Here is a 17,318-nt window from a genome sequence, read left to right as displayed (position 1 = left end):
ATTTTGTTTCAGTGTTAAAGTCTGATCTTGAGGTTAATGCTGTAATTTATAGAAATAAGTCCATACATCACAACACATTAACAGAAATGATCTATATTGATTGTTCCAGATTTTCTTTCTATGTCTCACATAGAAAATTGCATAATATGAGCTTGCAGAAAAGTTTAGATTTTTTTATACATATTATTGTAATTATGAACATCTTTTACATCAGTGACCACACTTCCAAATCCAGTCTTCAACTCTAATGAGAAATTCCTTTAAAAAGACAAGGAGACGTTTATCAGCAGATGAAGGTCCGTCTGTGTGAAAAGTGCTCCCTCTAACGGTCATCTTTTGCATTGTTTGACAAGCCTGTGTTGAATGTGTTCTCTGGCTCGGCGTGACATAGTAGCCTAGTGTTTATCAAATATATGACATCTATTATAAAACTGAAAGCTCAGACTTAATTTTGATCGGATGAGCTGCCTTCAAACTGCAGTATAATGCCAGTAACCGCACGTTCTATATTAATTTAGCATGTTACTACATTAATCGTAGTCTTATTAACACAGAAGCGAACAACAGGATAACTAGTAAGATATATTTTGCCTGACAAGCCAGGGTTGAGAAGGAAAGCTATTAACATCTCCCCTAAATAGTATATCAAAAACGCTGAACTTTGACCCGTCTCAGTATACTGAAAAAAAATCTGCGGTATTTAGGAAAGACTGCCATCTAACGGCAAAATCAACTAGTGAAACCTCCTGTCCGTCATTTTCCAGTTTGATGACCTTTCTGGAAAAAAGAGGACATTTGGACGTCTCCACGTGTAATGTGTAGGCAGAAGAAAATTGCCAACTCTGGACTCCAAAACCAATTTAGCCAATTTATTTAAGGGGTTCAAGCGGATGCAGATAAAACACTTCAGTCTTCAGCCTGCGAGCAATTGTGCAAACCAGAAGTTAATCAGTTCCTCTAAAGGCGCTTACAATCTGATCTCCTGTTTGACATGGAGCCACTCCAGAGGGTCCCCGAGATGAAATTCTACAATGATGTATACCAAAATACAGCATAAAGGGCTCAAAACAAAAAATAAATCACACTGTATTAATGTTTAATGATCTCTAAAAGCTTATATTCCTTTTTTTCTCAAGAGTCCCGCATCACAGCATTTACAGATTATCACCTTACCCCTACTCAAGGACTGTCCAAAATCGAATGGCAAACACACCTCAGTGAAATTAGAGTCCTCACCATCATCCAAGTACTTAACAAGGCCGCTGGACTCCTTTGTTAAATATCATGCTCGGTGACTGAAGCAGAATTGATATCAAAAGAAACATATGGCATATGTGTGTTTACATTTGCTTTTCCTGGCGGCTATATTTTCTATGAACTGTCTTTATAATATATTTACCAGTTTTCCAATACTGTAGCAGTCACTCAAATCTTTTTTTTCTACCATAAATGAAATATTAATAAGATCTAAACTATTTATATTGTGAGCATTAATAATAAATTACAGCCCTTTTAACATTGTGCTTCAAAACGTAATATCAAGCCTGAGAGAAAAGCTGATATTTTTTCAATTTTCATTTAGCCGGGGGCTTATAAATTAAGAAGGCCCATGCTTTGCTAAATATTGTAAAAGCAGCACCTAATGCATTAATCAAATAAGTAAATATTTGTGAGCTCTCAGAAGGAAATAGAGCCAGAGCAGCACAAAACAACGCTATTGAAATGTGTTTAAGCATTTCATTACTTTCATTTACTAATAAATAAATGAATCAAGTTGGAGACACTTCACTGGCTGTGAAATTGTAGAATCAAATGACATTTTCATGGAGACGTTAAAAGGGGGAAGATCTCCACAGGGCTTTTAGAGAAAGTGCAGACCCTTACCTCTGTCATGGAAAGAGTCAGCTCACTTCTGCCAGTGTGCAATTTCATTAACGCTTGCATGCAGGCAGTCATTGATTTGCAAAGGAATGTCTCTGAAATGCAGGTCTAATCAATCAAACACCTCCATTAATTTCAACTGGGGCTGTTGCTTGAATTCACAGGGCCTCCGATGAAATTTTTATGGGTGGGCCAATGGAGGTTTATAATACCTGGAGAAAGCTTTCCGGAAGCTTTCCCATTCATCTCAATGACAGATATTTGGCTGGATAAGACCCCCCGGAAGTATGCCATGAATGGCCATCGATTGGAAAATATGTAGATACTGCATCTACCAATATAATAACCATTTTAATTATGTGTGATTATATAATTATGATTATGTAATATATGTTAGTTTGGTATTATTATTTGAATTTTTATTTTTCCCAACCAGATGCAAAGCACTAAACTATACCATTTGTGGTTCTCCACTTTCCGTAAAATCCACCATTAAATATTGAATTAAACATATTATTATATATTATATATAATACAATTAATCAATATAAATTATATAAATATGTATACAGAAATTGTTTTTAAGATATATACATAATACCAATATTTTAATATTTTTTACAATTTAACATTAAATATATGATGATGATGATGAAAGAACTAATATATACTAATAATATATAATTATCATTATACCGTAAATATATCTGTAGTATATATAGTATATATATATATATATATATACATATGTAGTATGTAGTATATATTTAGTTTTATTTGTAAGATATAAAGATATAAAAATATAAATATGTATATATATATATAAATAAATTTGTACAATATAATTTTATTATTTTATTATGAGGATTATATATATATATATATATATATATATATATATATATATATATATATATATGTACAATATAATTTTATTATTTTATTATGAGGATAATATATATATATTTTAATAATATTAATATTAATTTTAATATTATATTTAATATTATATTTAATAATATTACTTTTAATTTTATATATATAATTTATGATTTAAGATAAATATAATTTTTTACATTTGTACATGTCAACATTACACATTTAGGCCTAATACAATATTGTATGAAGAAGTTACATATTTAAATAATGTACCATTTTTTATATATTTTTTTTATTTTTTTAATATCTGTATTATTCTTATATTTCACTGCTCTCTGTGACACAGTCAAAACAGATCTTTGACCCATTTTTGGATCTCGACCCACCAATGTGGAAATACTTAGCGGACCCCCATCATCATAGCTTCCCCCCTGGTGACACACCTGATTTAAACTAAAATAAAAAAGAAGAGAACATAAAATCCACAAACAGGTGGAAAAACCGGAAGAAAAATAGACAGTAAATTAGATTTTATTTTGATATATTACTGGATAAACTTCAATCACAGTATTTAGCTGACACAAAGCAACTCAGTTGATCAATCACTTTTTAGTTATACTGGGTCTATACATCAAGTGTAAATTCTCCCAGAAATATTAAAAATGTTGCTAACTCTATGCCACCCTCCAATAAAGAAAACACTGATGAAAGCTTTTTTTTTTTTTTTCTTTTGACCAGCAGTGAAAATAATGCGGGTGTGATGTATGAGAGAGATTGCCGGTTTGCTTTCTCATGACTAGATGCTTTGAAAGTCAGTTTGAAATGTTGAGCAAGGTTTAAAAGCGAGCTGCAGTTTCAGCAGCCCGAGCACAGTTAATGGAGCCGACCAAGTGCGGAGGGATTACACAGGAACAAAACAAGTCAAGAAGCAGTAAGCATAATGTTAGGAGAACTGCTTATGTGTAGAAACAGTCTGAAAGGGCTGTGAAAGCCTGTCACTCACACACAAACACCCAGCAAAAGAGCTTATATAGGAACCTTTAAACGCATTTCATCAAAACAAGCTTGTACAACTTTGCCACCTCTTTTCATTCTATGCAATACAAACCTGTTCAAAAAACAGATATTATTGCATAATCTTGCCTTGAGTCACAAATCTAGAATACAGTATCGCTACTGTTCACACAAATGACTTTCTAAATATTATAACTGTAAGATTCAGTAAACAAAAGACTTACTGTATGGGTAAATGATAAACAATGGAGCCCCAAATGTATTCATGCTGGATTAATTTCTGAAACATTGATAAAAAAATTTAACTTTATTATTATTATTATTATTATTATTATTATTTAAAAATTCTCTAAATATGCCAAGTGGTGTAACATTAAAGAAAAAAGTACAGTGTTTCGAATATTTTTCTTACTGTACATATTGAATACAAAGTATACAAGTATATAAGTATATATAAAATTATATATAGTATAGTAGTACATCTACTCATCTTACTGAACATTATCAAAATGTTTTGAAAAAAATTCAAAGTCAAGTCCATTTTTTTTTTTTTTTTTTTTTTTTTTTTTTTTTGTATAGTGCTTTTCACAATATGGATTGTTTAAAAGCAACTTTGAAGAAAATTATCATGTTAATATATAAAATATCTTAACATCTTCATGCCTAAATTGGTGGATAAGACCTGGGCGATAATAAAGTTTACATTTTGCAATGATGTAAACAATCAAGCAGGTGAGATTTGCTTGATAGTGTATATTGCCCTACATGAGTATACAGTATGTATGCAAATAAAATTGGATGTACTTATATATTCTACTACATATGAAGAGCTAGCCGATAATAAAGTTTTCAATATACTGGTAGTTTCTGTGACTTGACTTGACTTGTAATGTTTGAATCTATGTACAGTACACACCAGCTATATATATTTTTTAATTCTCTTAAGCAGCCATTTACTAGTGAAATACAAACCTGATTCAGAGTTTTATGGTATCAGACAATGTACAGAATGTCAGCAATCTAGAGCAAGTTCATTATTTTGCTAAAAAGAGAAAATATATCAATTATTATTAATATCTGACACAAACGTGGTGGTACATGCTAGTATATTTTCACAGGGCTTGATCTTTTAGCCGCAGTTTGTTCAGCATAATAAATAGAAACATGAAATTAATTAGAAAACTGTCTTGACAAATTACCAAATCTCTGAAGACATCAAGACTAAGGTGTAAATGTATTCATGAGAGACTGCCTCCAAAGAAATAACAAGTGTCACAGCCTAATCTAGAATTAAGAAAAGTTTGTGAAAATTAAAGTTATGATTTAAATGCTTCAAGAATACCTACTGTAATACTAAAATGCAGTGAGCAGATAAATACAGAAGCGCCATTCATTTTTGAAACCTAAGTATACAGTATAACTTTTTTTTGTTATTTATTTTTTTTTCAGCAAGGAAGCATTAAAAGTGTCAGAAAAAAATAAAAAGTGTCAGTAAATACAACGTTATATTGAAAATTGTATTCATCAAAGAATCCTGAAAAACAGGACACTGAAAACTGGAGTGATAGCTGCTGAAAATTAAGCTTTAACATGGTAAGAATGAATAAAACTATAAAATATATTAAAGAAGAAATTTTTTATTTTAAATTGTAATACTATTTCACAATATTACTAGTTTTATTGTATAAATATATTTGGCGAGCATAAGAGACTCTACATTAGTAGTGTAAATACTAAAACACATTAACAAATTAATGGACATTTCATTGTGTGATGTAAGAAAATAATGTAACAAAGTTAAAAGGATTAATTTAATATGAAAATGGCTAATACCATCCTCACAGTCACACAAACAGAGTATTTCCCCGTCCCTCTCAATGTGCTCTAAATGCAAGTGAGATAAAAGGCTTGTGCGCCAATTTTCAATAGCTGTATCAGCTATCTGGCCACATGAATATTACCCAGAAGAGCCATTATAATTTATATGCCCTTGGCATTAATTGAGAGCTAATGGCATTTCATAGATATCCTTTATTTGACCCCTTTTGTGCCAAGTTGCTTTTGTATACTGGGGTTTGTGCTGAGCCTCAGACAAGATTCAGTCCCCCAGAAGCTCCTATTCCACCTGGCTATCTTTGCCTGAGGGAGACAGTTGTCCCATAATACCCTTCACAGTGTGTGTGTTCTTAACATATGGGTAGGGTTCTTCTGAAGTTGCTCGCACAATCTGTGAAAGGGCAAAGTTAAGGACTCAAGCCAAGAGTCACGCAGAAGAATGCTTTGAAATACTGCTGTAAAACACAGAGCATGAAGGAAGTGGCCACCCACACTGCAGAACATTACTTATTGTTGTGTTCATAGTTTTGGCTATTGATCATTAAATGCTTAACTGAAAAGTCTGAATTCTTAAATGTGCATCTCGTTCCGTCAATATTACTGCATTTGACTACAGATGATTATTATATCATTGCAGCAACACAAACTGACATGCTTGTTTTGTTGAAAACCATATGACATCATTTCATACACACTGAAATCACTTAGGCCTTCAGTTGTTAAATGAATAATTCAAAAACTAGCAAATAATTTACCTACCCTTGTGCTGTTTCAAACCTGTATTGTTTTCTTTATTCTGTCAAAAGAAATAAATAAAAGCAGATGTTTGGCGTGATGTTATTTTCACTCTGTGGTTTTCCATACAATGAAAGTGAATGGGGGCTGTCAAGCTCTAAAACTGACACAAAAAAGAACCATAACGCTCAATAAAACTAGTATACACTGAACGAATCATATGCTATATATCACAAGCTTCATGAAGCCATATGATGGATTTATGTGTGAAAGACACCAAATTAAGTCGCTATTCACAAATGTCCTATAACTCTGATCTTATTTGTAAAATGTACATATACATATAGATATGTGATTAAATATACACACACATACATTTTTATCAGGTCAGTGATATATATACTTTGAGAAGAGTATGTGTGTGTGTGTGTGTGTGCGTATACAGTGAATATAGAAAAGAATCCCCCCCACCCTTTAAAATAATCACATTTTGTTTCTTTGCAACCTGAAACGCAGGACTGAGTAAATACAGCTAATCAAAACATTATCGTGAATGTGTGTGGAAACAGTGTGAATGTACGGAAATGTCTTTGCCTATGCATAAATACAATTGGCTATCAGTATTTTTTTTTAAAATAAATTTATAATTTCATTCAGCAAGGATGCATTCAATTTATCAATAGTGACAGTAAAGACTTTTACATTGTCCCCCAAATATTATAATAATATTGATACTTTCTAATAAATGTGAATCTTTTGCACTTTATATTCATCAAAGAATCTATAATTTTTTATTATAAATACATTCAAATAGAAAAAAAGTTATCTTAAATTGCAGTAATATTTCGAAATATTTATTTTTACTGTATTTATTTTAAATTACAATATTTCACAATATTAAAGGATTTACTGTATTTTGATCACATAAATACAATATCAGTGAGCATAAGAGACTTCTTTGAAAAACATTTAACGGACCCAAAACTTTGTATATGCGAGATATGTAAAGTCTGTATATACAGTATCATCTTATAACTGAACACATTTGAATAGCTAACACAGAGAAATGTGAAAGACTGCAAATTAGCTTTTAAAATAGACATGAAGGGAGACGAGCAGAAATGTTTGGCGAAACGCTTGACACTTTCACACCTTTATGAATGGAGAGGTTCTCCTTTAAAGTCTTAATCCAAAAAAAAGGCTCCAGCAGAAATCCAAAGGCACGCTGCACATTTGAATAAGCGCTGTACCTCCGCCATCCAGAGAAGAACAGATAGCGATATCAGGTGCTTTACCTTCACTGCTGAGGTTTTATTGAAGTGAGGGATAGCGTTGTGAAGTCACAGACACTTCTTATAGAGTTAAGATTGAGGAGAATTAGCCGATAGATCAAATCCCTCGACCTCGTGGGAGAAATCACAGATCTAACTAATCTGCGGCTCAGATTTTCCTGCAGGAACCAGATTGAGTCCCAATTTATGATGTGCTGTTAAAAAATGTCAAAAATCAAATAGATCATGTTAATTACATTACACTTAAATACTTATGTATCGGCCGCACTTTTAAGTTAAGATCTTGTACTTTGCATGAATCCTGCTCATCTGGTTCGAGTAAATGTTTCCATCAGTCACCACACAGAAAACGCATGCACTGCAGATAATATATGGGTTTAATGTGTCAACAGTATCATATGGCCCTATTCTTATTTCAGTCTTTTCCTTGCTTTAATATATCAAATCATTGTTGTCTTCTACAGTTATGTGGAGCACAGCATAAAGAATAAATATTAGCTCTACACTGATCTTAACAATGACAATGTAGTATGTAATTGTATACGGACTAAGCCTTTATTCATAAAATAAGAAAAATGCCTACCTTAATAATAACCCACAGTAATTTGTTTAACCATTTCAGGCAAGACAAAGAAACCATAAGCTCAAAATCAAGTACACAGCATTCATCTTCACTGATGGGTAAGACTGGCAGATTAAAAAACTTCATATTTTTAAATAAGAGGAGAAATATACTTAATAATAAAAGTAATAATAGGGTGTGTTTTTGTGTATGTTTTGCATGTATATAAAATACATTTTGTATGGTATGAGAAATATAAAATGTAAAAAAATATATTATTTATTTATTTGCTTTTGCACAGTAAAAACACTTACACTACCATTAAATTTTTTTGGGGGGTAAATATATTTTAAATTGTAATAATTTTATACAATCTTAGTATTTTTTGTGTATTTTTGTCTATTCTAAATGTTGATTCATTGCTGCCAAAACATTTTTCCACCCAATTATGTTAAAACTACATCTTTTCTCGTAATAACGAGATATGTCATTAAAACGATATCCTTTTCTCTTTAAAATTATATAGTTTCTTGTTTAAAAACTTTTTTTCTTGTAATACAAACTAAAAATATTATTTCATAAAAACTACACGTTTTACTCGTCATAGAAGATATTATATATGGTCACATTATATGAGTGAGGCAATTTTCCGTTCTGCTGTCACCACAGTCTTGAGATAAACGATCAGCACACTGCTGAAGTTACTGCAGGGGGGATAATAGAAAGACATGGTTTTAAATGTATTTGTATGTAGAATCTTTGAATCTATACAAAGTAACACAGTTTCAACAGACTCGCATCATGCTGATTTCCAAATGAAACATTCTATTTGAACATCACAGTCACTGAAACATTGTGAAACTAGTCAAATGATGCAGTCTTTAGGTAACTAGATGGGCATTTAAAAAAAACACATAAGAGTTACTGTTAAGTGAAATTCACACAATATTGCCAGCAAAATAATCTTAATTATACTGTGAATATTTTATATACAGTATATCAGGCAAATATAAGGACTCAGAATTCAGATTTTCTGATTTTCATACAGTACACTGCACAGAGTTGAAAGGAAAGTTGTGCATCTTTCCTCAATCTGTGCATCCCTAGAACACAGCACCGTTACTGCTGACTTAGCTGCGCAGATGCTTCACAAGAGTGAACGGCATTGGCTCAGAAAAGTGTGTCAGGCATGCATATTTGTTATAGAGAGGGGCAAGCCAAGAGCTTTCCTGAGCAGACGAAAACAAAAAAAGACCCAAGTTGAACCCACAGTCAAAACAAGGCCAGTGTTTACAGGTTTAAGGTGGTAAATGTCACTCAGGAGTCCATTTCGGGGGCTAAAAAAGACTTTTCAAGCAGCAGGTCAGACCTTTTTCCTCACACCCAGCCCCGCTGGGTTCAATCTGCCCATCTCTGCGGTCACAACACTCTAGATTGTAGGCCTTGCCAGGGCACAGGTGAGAGGACACCGAACATGAGGCAGAGCTTTTACTAAAAGCTCCAGAGGCTCTAGATTTTATTAGAACACATATGAACGAAGCGGCCTTCCTCTCTCTCCTCCTCACAATGCTACCGATCACTCTCCATCTGATAACAAGGTAGAGGCCGCTGAGAAAATGCTGCATCATTCATGGTTGGGTGTCTCCTTGCGTCACAGCATGTGACCCGCTGACACACTCCCATCTTGTCGGGGGTTGGGTACGAAGGCAGGCAGGAGCATGGTAGGAGAACCTGACCAAAGCCTCGTGCCATAGTGACACTCAGCGGATTATGTCTAAATAAAGCCTCGGCACTGCATGAATCACTCTGTTACTGATCCCACTGCTCAGTGAGAAAGGAAAAGAGGAAGAGAGAGAGAGGGAGAGAGGGAGTAAGAAAGCAATGTAAAAAAAAAGCAAGGGAGCAAGAATGTGAAGTGGAGAAGGCGTTCATCACTGGAGTGCCATGGCTTAGCCTAAGAGGCTTGAATAATCAGTGGTTAAGCTGTCAGCCCTTCTCTTGAACCTACCGTGTGCTACAAACTCCTGGGCGCTTTTAATCAAACAAAAATGCTGAAATCCAGCCTTGCTGCCAAGACAGCGCTATAAGACAGGCTTCAAAGTCTCTTTAAGATTTATCCTGACATATAATATTCCTTGCAATGCACAGACACCATATCGCAGACATCTTCTAAAGTCTCTGACGTAAAGTCCAAGTCTAGTTTCAAGTCTTTGAGGTGAATTGCAAGTCGAGTCTCGAATATATCTTTTTAGAACAGGTTTCTACTACAGGTTTTTTTTGTCAACCTTTTTGAAGGGCAAGCAATTTTGCATATTCAAGTTTCTATTCACATATGCAATACAAGTTTGTTTAATAAACCATGACAAACTTTTAATTTTTATTATCTTGTTCAATTTAAAGTCTAAACCAAGCCTCAAGACAAACGTTTTCAAGTACAGTTTGAGGTCTTCTTCAGGTCTCTGAAGAAGAGGCAAGCAGAGGATTCTCTAAACTACAGGTTAGTTTTATAAACCTTGTTAAAGAACAATCAACTGAATAAATTTTAGGGCTCAAAAAGGTTGGCCTGCTGTAACATTAAAGGGGTCATATGATGCAATTTCAGTTTTTTCTTTCTCTTTGTAGTGTTATAAGCTCTTGGTGCATGGAAGAAGATCTATAAAGTTGCAAAGACTAAAGTCTCAAATCCAAAGAGATATTCTTTATCAAAGTTAAGACTCTGCCACACCCCCCTAAAACCCCTCGTTCTAACACGCCCCCACACGTCTACATCACTATGTGGAAATATTTGCGGAATGCTGCCAAAATGTCGCCATTTTGGAATCTTTAAGATTAGTTACAACAGAACAGCAACACATTTTATGGACAACTGTTATGTGAACCTAGGAGAGGATTTTATTCTGACTTTGCTATGACAATCTGGCGCTTCTGAATCAGCTACTGTAAGTATGTTTTGTTATTAGTTTAAGTATTTGGAATTGAATGGTTAAATGCAGTTTGCACATCGCGTGTGTGTGTGCATGTGTGCACCTGTGTGTGTGTGTGTGTGTGTGTGAGAAAGAGAGAGAGAGAGATTGTCACACAGTGGAGTCAGATGTCTTAACAGTCTGTGGCTTGTTTACTGCAAACACATACAAGCTTCATCACTGTGTCTGTCACGCGACTCTGTTCCCCTTTCAGGCTTGAACTGATGGTAAAACTAAGGATATTATTAACTGTCTTTACATTTATTTAGAAAGATGAAGCTTGCGTTTTATGGAAAGGGGCATTACATTTCTGACGAGTGCTTGCGGTGTTCGGTCACAATGCACTGGGTCAAATGGCCAATCAGAGCAGACTGCGCTTGTCGGAAGGAGGGATTTCATTTGTTGTTATAATTACTTAAAAACAAGTTCTAATAATAAAATAAAAAATAATCCAATGTTATACGATTTTATTAAATTAAATGTAATTAAGCATAATAAAATGTGTAATATTTAATAAAATAATGTTCCTTTGTTTATAATTATTTTAACAACAAAAATAATAAAACAAGATAATATTATTATTTAATAATAATAATACATTCTAGCAAATATAAAATATATATTGCTTACATTTCTAGAGATTTGTATTTTGTAATTTCAATTTAAACCTCAATTTAGATGTCTAAGTTTAGTGTTAGACTCAGAGACCCATGGATTTGTGAATTTAGGAAAGCAATATTTCCTTAAATAATTCAAGAACATCTCCACTACATCACTTGAAACATAAATTTATATATAGATTGTAATATAGATTGTGATTGTGATTTTAAATTGTGGTATCAATTTAGGTTGAGACTCATGAGACCCTCACAGAAACCTTTACTCTGCATGCCTCGTTCTTGTCAGAAACTGAGAAACAAAATAACTGCAACACAGTAAATAATGACAGCAGCATTAACATACAGTGTTTTAATATCATGTTATTTATCAACATATAATTTTATATGCAGAGCCTGGTAATCCCAGGATAGCAACTAGACATGGATTTTGTACATTTAAATGCTGAAAACTAAACACTATCGTAACTTTTTAAGCTAATGTTAGCTAGCAAGGGATGTTTTCTCATAAACGTCATCATAATGGTATTCTTACCTTCATAGTCATTAATACAATTTTAAAACACTTTTATTATTTTACAGCCTCTACAGCTGTGTAGTAAAAATCACTTTAAAGATTCATTTTCATTCATAAAATGACATGGACAAATTTTCCAAAAAATGTCTCCTGGTGGAAAACAAAGACTTTTAAAATGAAATTGAGATTAAATTCCAATTATAAGGAGTAGATGATAGCAGATTATTTGCTCAGTAGCCTTGCTTTTGGATTTATTATGAAATGCCTATTATAACCATTTTAGTACTTTTACTGTACTAAAGTATAAAGTATAACAAGTGCAGGAAGTCACATAGTCTTATGTCATTTAAAAAATAGCCAGACACCAACAGCCTAGAAGGTAAATTATTTAAATACATAAATAGTTAACTATAAATTAAATAAGTTAATTATTAATGATTGATTTAAAAATTAAATAATAATGCATTAAATATTTAGATTTTTTTTTTAATATAATTTAAAAACTACATTAAGTTTTATCTTTAACTGTAGAAGCTGCTAAATATATTCAGACAACATACTTGTTGCTGCTGTAGTTTTGCCACTCTGATTTTAGGTTGAATCACTTTATGCACAGCTCTGTTGACAACGGCTCGTCAGATGTTTTGTTGCATCCGTTGCTTTATCACTGTCAATCATTGCAATGACTCGCGGCACAATTTATCGGATTCACTCACTTAATTTTTTACACTCACATTTGTCATTCCTGAAACTGTATGCGTGGATGTTCGGTCCTCTTAGACAAACAAAACATTTCTTCAAATTGTGAATGGATTACGTAGAGAAACCGATAAAAGCGTGCTCCCCTTATAGCACCGTTGGTTTTGACAGTTGACCGGAAATGCCCGAGCTGGCTCATCTAAAACCAGGAAGTAACCGTGCATACAGTATAGTCAATTAATTTGCAACTCAAGCACAGCTTGAGTCCAAGTTTCAGACTAGAATTTCTATCTCTGCTATACAGAAGCACAGAGAGCAGCACACGGTAAGCTAACTATGTGCATTCGGTGTATAGCTTGGAGTCCATGACTGATTAAGTTTGATCACTGACAGATTAACAACAGGATGACCTGACTTAATCAAACAGCCTGCCGTATCAGAAGCTTACATGACCCACGGATCTACGAATCCAACAAGCCTGCAACGTTTCCCTAACCTTTTCCAGAACATCTCCACTACATCACTGGAAACATTAAAAATAGCCGCGCCACCCAGTCAAGCATTAAGAACGGCAGCAGTGGAGGGTCCAGGGCCGGTTCAACTCACTCCTTCCCCATCCCCCCTCAGCTTCCTGGGTCCTGATTGATCTCACGGCCCACCGGCGGGTTAAATTACACTGCAGAGTGGCTTTGCAAAGAGAGACAAAGAGCCCAGGATTTCACAGGCCATAATTCTTTCCAATCTTCAACTTTGAAAAGGTGTAGCATTCAATTTCAGCCCTCAGCAACACTTTGCTTTCGCTTATCAGTTATGACACAGCCATGATGTTTTGTACTTACTATACGCCCATGTGGAAGAGACCTGCAGACTAAAGGGAGGATGAGGATAGGGTAAAAAAAAAACTGTCAGCACCAAGCATCAGTTATAGTGAAATTTAATGGTGTAAATAACAGCGGCTCATGTTCTGAATGAAGCTAAAGACGAGCTTGCTTCTATCCACATTCTACTTGCAGAAAGCATTGAAATGATTTACATTTACATTCATGTTTGGATCTCAGTCCAAAGTGACATCCAGGCTCCCATAGCTTCCTGGCACATAGGGAATGGAGAGGAATCCCAGGGAATGGCAGAGGCCTTTTGATACTGCAACTCTGCCGAACCAGCAACTCGGAAGCCAGGACAGCATGAGATCCGGAGGAAAAAAACATTCAAAGCACAAAAAGACCAGCTGCTTCGAGATCATGGGTGTCAGCGGAAAAAAAAAATGTCTAGTTAGTGAGAATATAATTGAACTTGTCTGGCAAGTAATAGCTTTTCCTAAAACTTCATGCATCTGGTTCACCATGATGAAAATATACAGTGAGGTAAATATGCAACTGAAACTAATCTCAAGTGGTTTCGGAGATATAAATCCTCATCGATGACATTTCCAATTTACTCTAGCTTAAGAATCTGCCTATATTTGTAATCATGCTATGTGATAAGCACAGCTTTCCAATATAAGTCCACAAGCAAATAGCTTAAAAAAACACCATGCTAAAATGCAAATCCGGAATGCAAGACAGGAACATTTCAAAACACTCAAACTGTTGTGAAACAACTTCGACATCCAAGAACCTACTAGATCTAAAAGTCAAAGTTCTTTAGAAGTCAAGCATTAAGGCATGTATTACTTCTCACGGGGTGCCGCTATTTGTGCAATGGTTTAGAAACAATATAAAATCAACAATATGAAACCACTGAGTTGTTTTAGAGTAAACACGAGGGGCAGCTAAAAGTCACTGTGCAGCGTCATTGAACCTCCTTTTAAAATGCAAAAAGTTATGATAGTTTAATAATAAAAAAGGGGGAGGTTGAATGAATGTCTCGATTAGCATGAGATCTGCTTTTTGCATCTGAAGACTTTTGATGAAATCCACTTTCAAATGATTGGCGGGACACAAGATGCTATATAACTAAACAGATCAATGCTAAGTTCAATAAAGTAAGGAAACATTTTTCATTCCTGCAATTCTGTCTGTGTTAGTTGAAGATCCGTTTATTGTTTGAACAATCAATCCTTCTTTATTCCACAGTTGGACATAGGCCAACAAGGCAGCAAAGGAATCATGGTGTTAATTAAGACACCTGTTCTTCTCTGAATTCACTCACCTATCCATCACTTTCAATAACACCAGAAAATTCTGCTCTACATTTCAAAATTGCTTATTAAAGAGAATATACAGTATACAGGTATAATGTGCTTGTAAAAAGAGCAAGCATTGAGAATGTAATGCTGATAATTAGATCGACTGGAAATGTCTTTACTATTGGCCATCTGCTAAAGTGCTGGAGACAAGTTAAAGATCTTTCAAACCATGGGCCGATATTGATGTTTGCACCACTTCAATCTCACACAGCACCCGTTCACATCAAAGCACTGAACTGAACAGCAGTTTTTTGTCTGCTGCACTCTGTAGATTGAAATCTAAAATATACTCTATGCAAGTATATTAACACCAATGCTTCTAGCTACTCGATTTCACACTTCAATGAATCCTGGAATGCAAGTCCAAACTTCTATGGTAAGTTTTCTCATTCAGGTCAACAACCCTGCAATAGTTTCTTATAAGAGAATCTTATAGACATTGAAAATTGAAGATTCTGTCATTTATTTACTGTCTTCACATTTCAAATCTGTCTGAATTTCTTCTGTGAAGCACAAAAGAAGATTTTGAAAAATATTGCTAAGCAAACAGTTTTGGTTACCATCGACTTCCATTGTATGAGAAAAAATTATTTAAAAAATATGCTTTTAACAGTTATTTTTAGTTAAGGTTAATTACTACTATTGAATTTTTAAGTTGGGTGTGTGAAAATGCAAAAATAATTGGTGGACAATGGATTCAGTGTCTGTAGTTGATGGTAAATGTGTTAAAATGTATCAGATTATTTTAGATTTACAATAAAACTAGCTACGCTGCATGTACAAAATACCATTGTTTTGTGCAATTATGAATATTTAACAATTCCATTAACAGCACCTTCATATATTCACTGAAGTAAAAACATATGATATGCATTCTTCATTTTGTAGAAGTAGAGAAACTTGCGATATATTTTTTAAAAGGTACATCGCCAACTTGTTCTGACTAATGTGATTTGAACGAACACTGAATGCTTATAAATGCTTCCTCAAACTTTTGATTGGCTTAACAAATTAGCTGCCAAGAACTGAAGATGAGCTATGTTAAAAGTGCAAAGTTGACACTTTTTCTGAAAATTTTGACTAAAAAGGGGCTACTGGTGAAAAAAAAACAAAATATTGAGCATTTTTAACAGTGTTAGGTATTTTTATGAGCTTAAAAGCATTTAGAACAGCACCACAAACTTACAACAATTAGGCTTAAGTATGTGGCCCTGGCCTGTTGTAAATACTTTGTCATTTTTCAAAAATACAAACAATTATGCAAAAATACTTTTTTCTACAAAAATACAAGAACTTGCATTGTGCGTGAATTATATTTCTGCCCATATTAAATGTTTGAATTAACCATGAATACCTTGTTTAGTTCAGTAGTTACATCATGACATTGTTAATCCTAGAACCACAAAATCATCTGTACATTTCCTCAAAACACTGCAGCATTAAAGAATTTTGAAACACAGAAAATAAACTGCTGCAGGGGTCAAGGACAACACAGAGGAAGCGTGTCAAGCTAAAGTACACACTCGGTTCGTGGCGCGGAGCATCGGTTTTCCAGCGTATCCATAGCCGGTGGGCATTACATCACTTCAGATAAAGTCTTAGATAGAAGAAGTGGTAAGCACTCTGTGTGAACTGAGTTTGGGCTCGAAAACAGTGACCTCACAGATTCTAGTCCCTCATCTCTCTTTGCACGCTTTCCTCTGAGAGGAACTGCCAGAGGGGAAAACTTGAAAGCTAAAGATAGTGAGGGATGGTGTGTGAAAAAGAGTGTGTGTGAGAAACAAAATGACATTCAAAGAGGAAAGAGTGTAGAGAAGCGGGGGAAAAGCACAACAAAGTCACATTTAGGTGCTGGCTTACCTGCACACAGTTCACAAGACAGGACGGTGAAGTGAGGATAGTCAAAGGGGTTGTGGGAGGAGGGTCCGGGCGGGTTGATCCAGCCGCTGACGGGTGGTCCGGGAGGGAGGAAGGAAGGATGGAGTGGCAGGGAGCAGGGAGACGGGGAGGCCAAAGGGGGGATGTGAAGCACTAGTCCTCTTTCTTTCCCTCTTTATCCCTCTGGCACAGAGGCATAGAGGCAGACACCAGTACCTGCAGCCACTCAGATAATAGGAGAGAAGAGAGTGCTTACA

At 34.5% G+C, this 17,318-nt stretch overlaps 1 protein-coding gene across 10 annotated transcripts in view; it reads right to left on the bottom strand.

Annotated features, from left to right (window-relative positions):
* Nucleotides 1-17,318, bottom strand: part of LOC132153137 (poly(rC)-binding protein 3) — a 70,640-nt gene extending 53,322 nt beyond the window's left edge. For 6 of the 10 annotated variants that reach the window (XM_059562422.1, XM_059562426.1, XM_059562427.1 and 3 more), the window contains exon 1: nucleotides 17,044-17,317. The gene's annotated coding sequence lies outside the window, so the exon portion shown is untranslated. Of the gene's footprint in view, nucleotides 1-17,043 lie in introns of all 10 variants that reach the window. The other 4 variants (XM_059562423.1, XM_059562421.1, XM_059562428.1 and 1 more) reach the window with 2 other exon arrangements.

Source organism: Carassius carassius, chromosome 11 (assembly GCF_963082965.1).
Source record: "Carassius carassius chromosome 11, fCarCar2.1, whole genome shotgun sequence".
Taxonomy (NCBI): Eukaryota; Metazoa; Chordata; class Actinopteri; order Cypriniformes; family Cyprinidae; genus Carassius; species Carassius carassius.
Note: the sequence above shows the minus strand (reverse complement) of the source record. Positions and strands in the feature narration are given on the sequence as shown.